Source organism: Zonotrichia leucophrys, chromosome 19, assembly GCF_028769735.1.
Source record: "Zonotrichia leucophrys gambelii isolate GWCS_2022_RI chromosome 19, RI_Zleu_2.0, whole genome shotgun sequence".
Taxonomy (NCBI): domain Eukaryota; kingdom Metazoa; phylum Chordata; class Aves; order Passeriformes; family Passerellidae; genus Zonotrichia; species Zonotrichia leucophrys.
Genome location: NC_088188.1, coordinates 2,897,326 through 2,906,859, shown reverse-complemented (window position 1 = coordinate 2,906,859; position 9,534 = coordinate 2,897,326). Strand labels below are relative to the sequence as shown.

The 9,534-nt window shown below is 41.7% G+C and overlaps 1 long non-coding RNA gene across 3 annotated transcripts; it reads left to right on the top strand.

Annotated features, from left to right (window-relative positions):
* Positions 1-330: 330 nt before the first annotated feature.
* LOC135455779 (uncharacterized) lies at positions 331-7,439 on the top strand. 3 transcript variants are annotated; one of them, XR_010442386.1, is made up of 5 exons: positions 331-433; positions 4,043-4,105; positions 4,857-5,038; positions 5,275-5,402; positions 5,993-7,439. It is a non-coding gene; the product is annotated as an uncharacterized LOC135455779 (long non-coding RNA). The 3 variants fall into 3 exon arrangements; XR_010442387.1 differs by lacking the exon at positions 5,275-5,402 and having other exon boundaries at positions 5,993-7,438; XR_010442385.1 differs by lacking the exons at positions 4,857-5,038; positions 5,275-5,402 and having other exon boundaries at positions 5,993-7,425.
* Positions 7,440-9,534: the final 2,095 nt, after the last annotated feature.

The window sequence follows — 9,534 nt, the reverse complement described above, 5'->3', positions numbered from 1 at the left end:
GGAGCTCTGCCTTGAGGTGGATGATGAGCCAGAGGAGAGTTTCAGGTCAAGAATACAGAAGGACCTGTATTACCAGAACCGTGGTGAGTGTCTGCCATGGACTCCCTGATTAGGAAGAAGATCAGGTGATCTTCAGCCAGCTGGAAGAAGCTTTGTATTTGCAGGTGTAGGGGGACACAGTATGGATAATGTAGAATGTAATCTTATCCCCTAACAAGTTGCAGCTGGACCCTATTACTAAAGATTAGGAGCAGGCCAGATGATAACAGGCAACACCTGTAGCTAATAAGAACAGTGGTATAAAAGAGTGGATTAGTGGGAAGAGGAGTCAGAGAAGTGAGAGGTGTCAGATGGCTGCTGCAAGGACCAGTAACAATCAGTGTTTAGAGGAGTTGCCTATGGGAAACCATTGAGGAGGCACGAAACTCTGGAGGTATGGAGTCCTTACACTATAATGATAATAGAACTCTTGCTCTATAAGACAACAAGTAGCAGATAACAGATGGCCACTGCAGGTGTCTGCCAGGACCTCAGGTGTGTGCTAGCACAGCTGCAGATGACCTTCCTTGGAGTCTGAGGTGAAAGGGGGAGCTGGGCGCTTAGGGAGGTGTGGGCACAGCTCTTGTAGGGATGGCTGCAGAGTCTGTGAGCCCTAGAGGCCATCCAGAACCATGAAGAAGTTCTGATCCCTGTGTCCTACTGGCCTTTTTGTCTGATCTGTCTTGCTGGGTAGGCAGGCTGTTAGGAAGAATTCTGCCCACAAATGATTGCATCAAGGCAGATTCAATTAAATTGTAAAGCTTTGGGAACAGAGTCACTGTGGAGCTGTACATGGAGGCAGCTGTCAGTGCTCCTGCTGCGGCTGTCTCCAGGGCAATGGGGGTAGGAAATTCCTCCTTTTCAATGAACTGCATGGAAATGGAGTTCTCCAGTGGAGTGCTCTTCACTTGGCAAGTTTTTTCTCTAGTGATATCCACTTAGTTCCTAACAAAAATGTATTCAAAAGATTAGTGGCAGTACACTTGGAAGCTGGAACCACTCAGGACTAATGATATAATTACTCTCTAAAGCCATTTGTAAAGCAATTATTTACTATTGTTGTCCTTTGTTCAGTATCTTTATAAAAGTGAGCCATCTTGCAGGCTGTGATGGGCATGTGTTGAGCTGGCTGTTATGTAAGAATAGGAATAATTTATGGGCATATTTATAAAAGAAAAACAATGCTTTTACAATGTGTCTGAATTGTTTAGATGTGAAAATCTTTGTACAGGAGCATGTTGCTGTTATGATTTCTGACTTGGCTGGTGGTTTTCAATACATTGTGTTGTAACTTCTGTAGAAAATTTTGTGGGTTTATTTTGTTTCCCCTTCTAAAGAAAATATTATATAACCTGCTTTTCATGTGCTGGAGGTAATATAATTATTAGGGATAAGAACTATCATAAATTGTGGAGGGGTTTGCTATATTTTAGCAAGCCTATTCTTTCTAAGTTTTGTGAGTTCTGCTGAAAGCTAATGTGCACAGTGATAATCTGCTTGGCTTTGGTTTGTTATGGAGGTTTCCAAGGGTGGGCTGGGTGAATTCATCTTTGTGAGTGGTGGTTCTGCTCTTTCTCCCTGTGTGGTTGTGCCTGTCAGCCAGGACGGCCTGGTTAAAATGGGGCAAAGCTCAGCAGAAATTTGTTTTTCTGCAGGGTTGGAGAGCTGGAGCAGCTCATGGAGATGCCTGGTGGATGGCAGAGTGAGCATCAGTGGGCATGTGGCTGCAGGGGCAGAGGGAGCCAGGACCAGCAGGAAGCAGCAGCGTGGGTTTAGGCCAGTGCAGCAGTGCTCCTGTATGAGAATAATTGTTCAAAACAGTCTGTGAGCAAAAGCCTGGGGTGTGAGCTGACTCCTTGCACTGCACCCCCAGGGAATTGTTCTTTTGTGTGTCTGAGCTGTGGGAAAGTGTTCCCATATCAGGCAGCAGCAGGAGCAGCACAAGCAGGGAGTCAGGGCAAAGGCCGCCACAGCACCTGGGCTGGGTGAGCAGAGCTGGGAACTGAAGTGTTTTTCCCAAAGAACCTGTAGCAAAATATATTTATGTGCATGCTGTTCTGATGATGTAGATCCATGGTAGTGTCTTAAAACTGCTTGTCTTAAGGGATCCTTGCCAAGGATGAACATCGACATTTGTGCCAGCAAACACTGCTTGCTTCCTGCCCAGTCTGCATGCTGCCTTGGAGGGAGAAGCAGACACATGGTATTTGCGAAAGATGTATCTTATTTTAACAAAATTTTGCCCACATTTTCACATACTATGATTGAAAATGACAGTGAATTCACATATTTGTAAGTGGCTTTTTGGAGCTGGTAACATCTAGAGCAGGAGAGGGAGTAATTTATACACAAATTATTTGCTATACATGTCTGTTGGAGCCATTTACTAAAAAACCCCTATTAATTGTAATTAAATTAATCTGGTCCTGTGGAAATATAATTTTGACAAAGTGTGTTTCTTACTGCCACAGACTGCTGTTAGCTCAGAGTTTTATGTGTTGTTAGTAATTTAAATACTGTACTAGTCAAAATAACTGCAAATTGCTGGTGCCAGATGTCATCAGTGCAGAAAATAATTTCTCCATCCTAACTTTATTTTCAGTAATGTAATGGAAAATATTGAAGATATTATGCAGTTAATTAGGACATTAACTGTTACCTAGTAATCTTGTGCTGTGTTTTCTAAAGAAAATGTTTTCTTCTGTATGCAGCTCAGGGAATGAAGCACAGCTTTGTTATTAATTCCCTGACTGGAGGAACTGGTGGGAAAAATGCAGATAACTTGAATTCAGTCTTTCTATGTACCAGCTTATGTGCATGAATTAAAATATCACTGAAGAAATGGGGAGAACTGGGCCAGCTTTCAGTGGAACCCTTGGCCTTGGAAGTACCATGATTTTACAGTGAAGTTTGAGGCTTGTGGTGTGTGAGGAACCTTGGAGCTGTTTGCACAAGTGGTGAGGAGTTGGTCTGAGGGCTGTGGAAGGGGAGCCACAGGGATGGACTGCATCCCCATCAGCTCCCTCTGAGTGGTACAAGGGTTCCTAAGGGGAATAAATTATTTTCATGTGGAAAAGACACAGTATGCTAGAGGCTGGTTTAATCTGGCTCAAAAAGATTGAGAAGCAGTTGCTATGAACTGAAATCAGGTAAATTCAAATTAGGAATAAAGCAAATATTCTTAACAGTGAAGCAGATGACCAGGAAAAAGGTGAATTTTCTCTTCTGAAATGTCTTATGTCAGTATCCTCTTTTTAAATGTGGAAACTAAAGCTATGGGTAGAGGCAGACTTATCCACTCGCCTTTTTAAGGTTTTGAACAAATGGATCAAGCCTTTGCCTCAGAACTGTGCCTGGTGCTCACATTGTCACTTTGCCACCAGCCCCAGTCTGTTTCCAGTACTGTTTTTCTGAGTGCTTTTCCTTAGTCTTGAAAGCAGGACCAGGGAAGAAAAATGGAACAAATGTTTGTGATGAAGAGCAAACTGAGGAAGGATGAGCTGGCAGGTTGTTGCAGGTGGCTGTTGTAAGGACAAATGTGCCTTGTGTTTCCAGCCACTGGGGGCTGGCTGAGAAGCAAATGTGATCTGAAATTGAAGCTGAGAATGTTTTAGTCTAGATGTGACTTTTTCAAGACTAGATTTACTTGCCAGGCCTGTGAAATCTCAGTCATTAGAATTTTTCAAGAAGTTAGACAAATAGCTGTCTGAATGTCTTAGATCTCAGTAGAAGAATGGGCTTAGATGATTCATAAACCTTCCTATTTGGAATGTCTAGGATTTTCCCCAGATGAACATTTTTGTTAGTTTTGATTGAAAACATATTTTGTTCAAATGGGTCTTATTTCTCAAGTGGCTCTAATTTCTTTGTCAGAATCTCATATCTTCCTCATTTATCAGTCTGCAGGTATTTGTAATATCAACTCCCTCTGCTCAGTTTGCTTTAGGTAATTTTCATTGATGGATGCATTCCTTTGTAAGGGGTTTCATCCCAATCCTTTCAGGAACTTGCTGGAAATGGTGCCTCAGATGTCAAGCGCTCATTGATGTCTGTGTTTTCAAGCTAGGTAGGTATTTTTAATCCATTTGATGTGTACTTTTGTCATGCTGTATTCTCAGGTGCTAGTTTAGAGGTCTTAAACTAAGAAATTTACTCTATTGCCTGAACTTAGAATCAACTGGAACAAAAAATCAGGCTTGTTAAATAAGAGCTAATGTACAGCAAATATTCCTTCCTGCCAGTTATTATATTCCTGGCTTTGTTTTGTGTGGCTTGCATGTTATGCTAATATCATTTACCTGCATCTGTGAAATATGAGTGTAGTGATACAATTTGCAGTCTTTGGGAATGTGCAAATTTACCTTGGAGCAAGGAGTCAGTCTTGCTTGAAATCAATTAATTTTAAAAAACCCCTCAACAACCCTAAATTTTGGGACAGTGAGGTTTTTCACAAATTTTCATCCAAATGAAAAAATAGAAAGCAGATGCACAAAACTGTTTTTATGTATAAAAAGTCACCTCTCTTTTTTTCTGTATGACCATTGCTGGGCTATTATGCTTTTAGTGAAGCAAATAATTTCACTTCCCCTACAGGAAGGACTGCATGGTTCTGGCTTAGGGGAATGGGAAAGGGCAGAGTGTTCAGGGAAATAAACTTGGAACCTTGGAAACTGCAGCTTTAGTGGGACAACTTTCAGAAGAAATGTATCAGCTTTGAGAACACATCAGGAGCTGTCAGCACAGCCCAGAGCCATAAATATTTAATTTATCTTGACCCTTTTGATGTTGCCAATCAATGTTGTTCTCTTCTGCTGCAGACCTGGGACCATTATGCTGACAGTGATAGCAGTCAGTTTGTCAAATGGAATGACACTGTCTCTCCAGATTCTGTTCTTTGTGGCCATGGGATTCTGTCAGAAGCCTTGGCACACAGTACACAGCCCTTGTGAAATTTATAGCTGCAATCCTGCTCAGAAATAGAGCACACCAGCATAATTAGGTAATATAACCTGTTAATGACAGTTTTGTGCAACAAGGTATACAAGTAAAATTATCTGCCTGCAAAAAAACCCCCATATTAACCAATTATGGAATTCTGAATTCTTATAAAATTCAAATATCAAATATGAATGTTGTAGTTTTCCTTTGGCACCAATTTCTTTGGTTATCATTGCATTAAAAATATTTAGATTGAAATAAAGGTATTATTTATCTGTACAAAAATTTCTATTTTAGCTGACTTTGCCTTTTACAAAGATTGCTGGAGAAACTGGATACAACTGTCCAGGAATTATCCTGGCACATTGATTCCCTGAGTTTGGAGTGTATATCAGTGTTTAAAATGGAGTGTTTTAATGAAACAGGTAAGTCAGGTGAGGTGAGGCAGTTAAAATAGTTGATGGGTTCAGCTACCAGAGAAAAAGGGAATTATACCTAAGGTAAATGGATGATTATTGCTCATCAGAGCGATGATAATTTTGAATGTAGCACATTTCATACCAGTCAGAGCTGAAAAGCATAAAGTGTCCTATGCAGCCCCTTCAGCATCAGGTTTGCTGCAGTTTGGTTTGGCTTAGCACCATTTACAGAGTTATAGGGAATGTTGAAAGAATATATATAGAGGAATGCATGTTGAAAGAATTTTAAAATTTAAAGAGATTCAGCTGACCTAATGATTCATCAGTTCAGGAAGGTAACTGCTTACAAGCAACATTTATGCCAGATTACTAAAAATAAAGGTTTATAACCTCAATAGTGAGGCTATATTACTGACTTGTAATAATTTAGCCAGGAAACAGAGGGCATTATTTATCTTTAGGGTCCTTTTTGTGCATGCAAGCCATATTTTGCCCATGAATTAAAAAAAATGTGGAAGATAGACTGAAATTCTTTCCTCTGAGGAATCCTGTTTGCAAATGAAATGTCTATTATGCTTTTGTTCGTTTCTTTGAAGTTAGGAAGAAGGGAACTCTACAGGAACCTGGGGGGATGTGCTCATGAGGTGCTTCTATGGACTGCTGTCCACAAGAATACAGAAGTGGATAATGTTTAAGAAGAAATAGGAGTTCAAAAATCCCCATGTGTGACACTGAGAAGACAACCCCAGATGGTCAATCTGCAGCTTTGTGGAGTGACACACCCAGGGGCTACTTTTCAGCTGCCAACACAAGTAATGCTGAATTTTCCCATTGTGAGGGATGTTACCACCCCCTTTGCATGGCTGGAACCCAAAGGGAAACAGAGGCCTTGCATTTTCCTTGTTTTCATACCCCCTGTTTTCCCTCCCTGTTTTCATACTCTCAAATGGGAGAGGGATGCAACATGGGCAAATTGAATTGAGTGTAGTTTTTGAGATGCATTCATATGTTTGCCTCTATTCCTCGTTACAACAGCTGCTGATAATTCAGGGCCTTTTAAGTCCTTGTTTGGTTTGCCAAGATAGGCATCCAGAAAGGCACAGCTTCAAAAGGCTGGAATATGTAAAGGGATTTTGAAAACATTTGAAATGAGAATAGATTTGGGGTTTGTAGTTGTCATGTCCTGGAGGTGTTAGGAGATGTGTGAACAGGTTCTATGAGATGGAGAGGTCCTTGAAAAGGAAGGTAGGCAGGAAGTTGTTCCTTTTATGAGAGTAAGGACCAACGAGGCACGGCCATGAAGAGAGCCCTGTGGCAACAGTTCTTGGATTGGAGGCGGAGGGGCAGTCTGTCTGACACATGGCACTCTGGATGTCAAAGCAGGCAGTGCAGCCCAGTGTGTATTCCAGGGATATTGGAGCATGCTGCAGTTATTTCAGAGCCACTGCTTCTCCTGGCCAGTTGGTGCAGAGCTCTGTGGCTGCCTGCCCTGAGCTGTGTTTGGAACAAGGTTTGCAGTGCATGCAGTCCTGTCCCAGCTCTCACCACCAACATGGGCACTGGGCAGGGGCTGCACATAGACACAGAGAGCTGCTACCAACATGTGAACAGCACGTGGAAAGGCTGAAGTCAAAACCCACATGACTTGCACCTTACTTAGATGTGGCCAAGACTTGTTCGGATGATGGATCTGGACTTGTGATCTGTGTGTTTTTTTCACCCTAAGGCAAATTGCCATCCTGAACTCCAGGCCCGTCTGTTGACAATGTGGCTGGCATCCCTGGGACCATGCATATGAAAGAGGTTTTACAGTGACTTCTGGGAGCCAGAGGAAAATTTGATAAGAGGGTCCATGTTTACCCCTGAAAGAATTTTCTACCATGGCTGTTGATATAGAAACCAAGAAAGAAAGAAGGATAAGTAAGAGAAACCTGCAACTGCCTATTCCAATAAGCGCTTTGTCTCTCATGACCAATGAGTAAAGTGTAAACTTATGAGTCTTGTAAGAATGTATAAAAAACCTGGAGTTTTGAAGCCTACTGAAATGGAGTGTGCTGTTTTGTATTGTCTCCATCTCAATATGACACAGGCATGTGCCAGCTGAGGTGGCACTGATTGATGCACTGTCAGCACAGCACTGTGCTGTCTCTGTGCTTCAGGCTGTGCCCCCTGCACAGAAGGGTGCTGCTCTGTCACCCCAGCTCTCAGCACAGGAATGAGCTCTGAAGCTCCCCACACCTCCTCATGTCACACCAGCAGGATCCTTGTGCCTCAGCCCTTTCCTGTAGCCCCACATTTCTCTTCACAGAGAAAAGCAAGGCACAATTCTTCCCAAGAATATTCTTATCTCATTTGCAGTGCCTGTGTTTGTGCAAGAGTAGAATGTAATATGGAGATTGTTTACCCAGAGTGATGGGCTTTTGGTTCCTTGGCCTGTCAGGGCCAGATGTGTGTGTGGGGACTGTTGGGTGACAGTCACGAGATGAGTGCAGTTGAGTGCTTGGCAGATTCAGTTTAGATGTTATGCAATATAGTATAGAGTAGTATAGTATAATAAAGTAATTAATTAGCCTTCTGATATCCATGGAGTCCTCCTCATTATTCACAGGGAAATTCACCTTCACAGAGAAAAGCGAGGCACATCTTCCCAAGAATATTTATGAGATTCAAATTCTCTGGACTTCAGAGAATGATCAAAACAATTCTTATCATTTGCTGTGCCTGTGTTTGTGCAAAAGTAGAACGCAATGTGGAGATTGTTTACCCAGAGTGATGGTGTTTTGGTTCCTTGGCCTGTCAGGGCCAGGTGTGTGTGTGTTGGGACTGTCAGCTGAGAGTCATGGGATTCTGAGCAGTTGAATGCTTGGCAAATTCAGTTTAGATGTAATGTAATATAGTATAGAATAATATAGTATAAGTAATTAATTAGCCTCCTGATATCAATGGAGTCCTTCTTGTCATTCTCTCTCCCTTCATTGGGGTTGCCAGTAAATACAATATTTCTGCCCTGCACATGGCACCCAGCCCATGGCCAGGCAGGGCCAGGCTGTCCTGGGGGTGTGCAGAGCTCCTGGCACCGCCTGCCTGCCCACAGGCCAGCACAGAGAGCAGCAGCTTTTAAATCCAGCTTTGTGTGCTGGATTTTGAGAGTCCCTCGAGGTGCTGGAGTGCTTACAGCTAGCAGGAGGCAAGTGGGGAGAGTGAGCAGGACTTGCTATCATTATTAATAATAAAATTAATGAAAAAGCTCCCAAAGATCAAGGACTGCAAAATTAATTGTTCCTGGTTACAATATACAGCATGAAAAGAGGCTGCCTAAACCAGTAATGGATTTCTAGTCCCTACCTTATTAAATTAATTTTGCTTCAGATCTTCAGCTTTTTTCCCCATCTGTGCAAATTTTTTATAAATGTTTAAAAGAAGAATTACAAAGGAAAGATTAGGGAGAGTAGAAGCAGCAGTGATCCTGCTTGAGGAAGTAGTATGGAAAAGGAATAACTTCTGAGATACTGAAGCATTTTTGAATAAATATCCTTACGTTTTTATGACTATTATAATTCTATATCACATACCCTTATGTCCAGATCCAGCATTTCTTCTGCATTTTAATCTCCCCCTAACATCAATGCCACCCGATTCAAAGGACTCCATCTTGCCTTTCATGTTCCCAGTGGGATTTTGGATTTGTCAGGAATGAACAAGTTTATCATTTGTGAGTGTGTTGTACACCAAAAAAAGATCAAATGATGGAAGAGCTGCTCCAGTTGCTTGGTGTACTTTTTGGTATAACTCTGCATAATAGCATGATTTACACATGGGTTTTCACTATTGGTATTTTATTTATGCCACATTTTGAGCTGATAATTTAAAAACTTGGAGCATCTTTTGAAAGAATTACTTAAATAGATAATTTAGTTCTTAGCAGGGAGTCTATTTTTCTCATCCAAGAAGATTGACATTATAGTTGCAGAGTGTATTGCAATTAAAAGGAATTGTTTTGATCAAAGGGAGAGAGAGAGAGAGAAAACATGGTCTTTACTCTTCTGTGATTCTGTCCCTTTCCTCCTCTGCTCTTTACAAATCATAGGAACAGTTACCCAGACAATAGACACTTGGGTGTCTAGCTGACTCCTCGTAT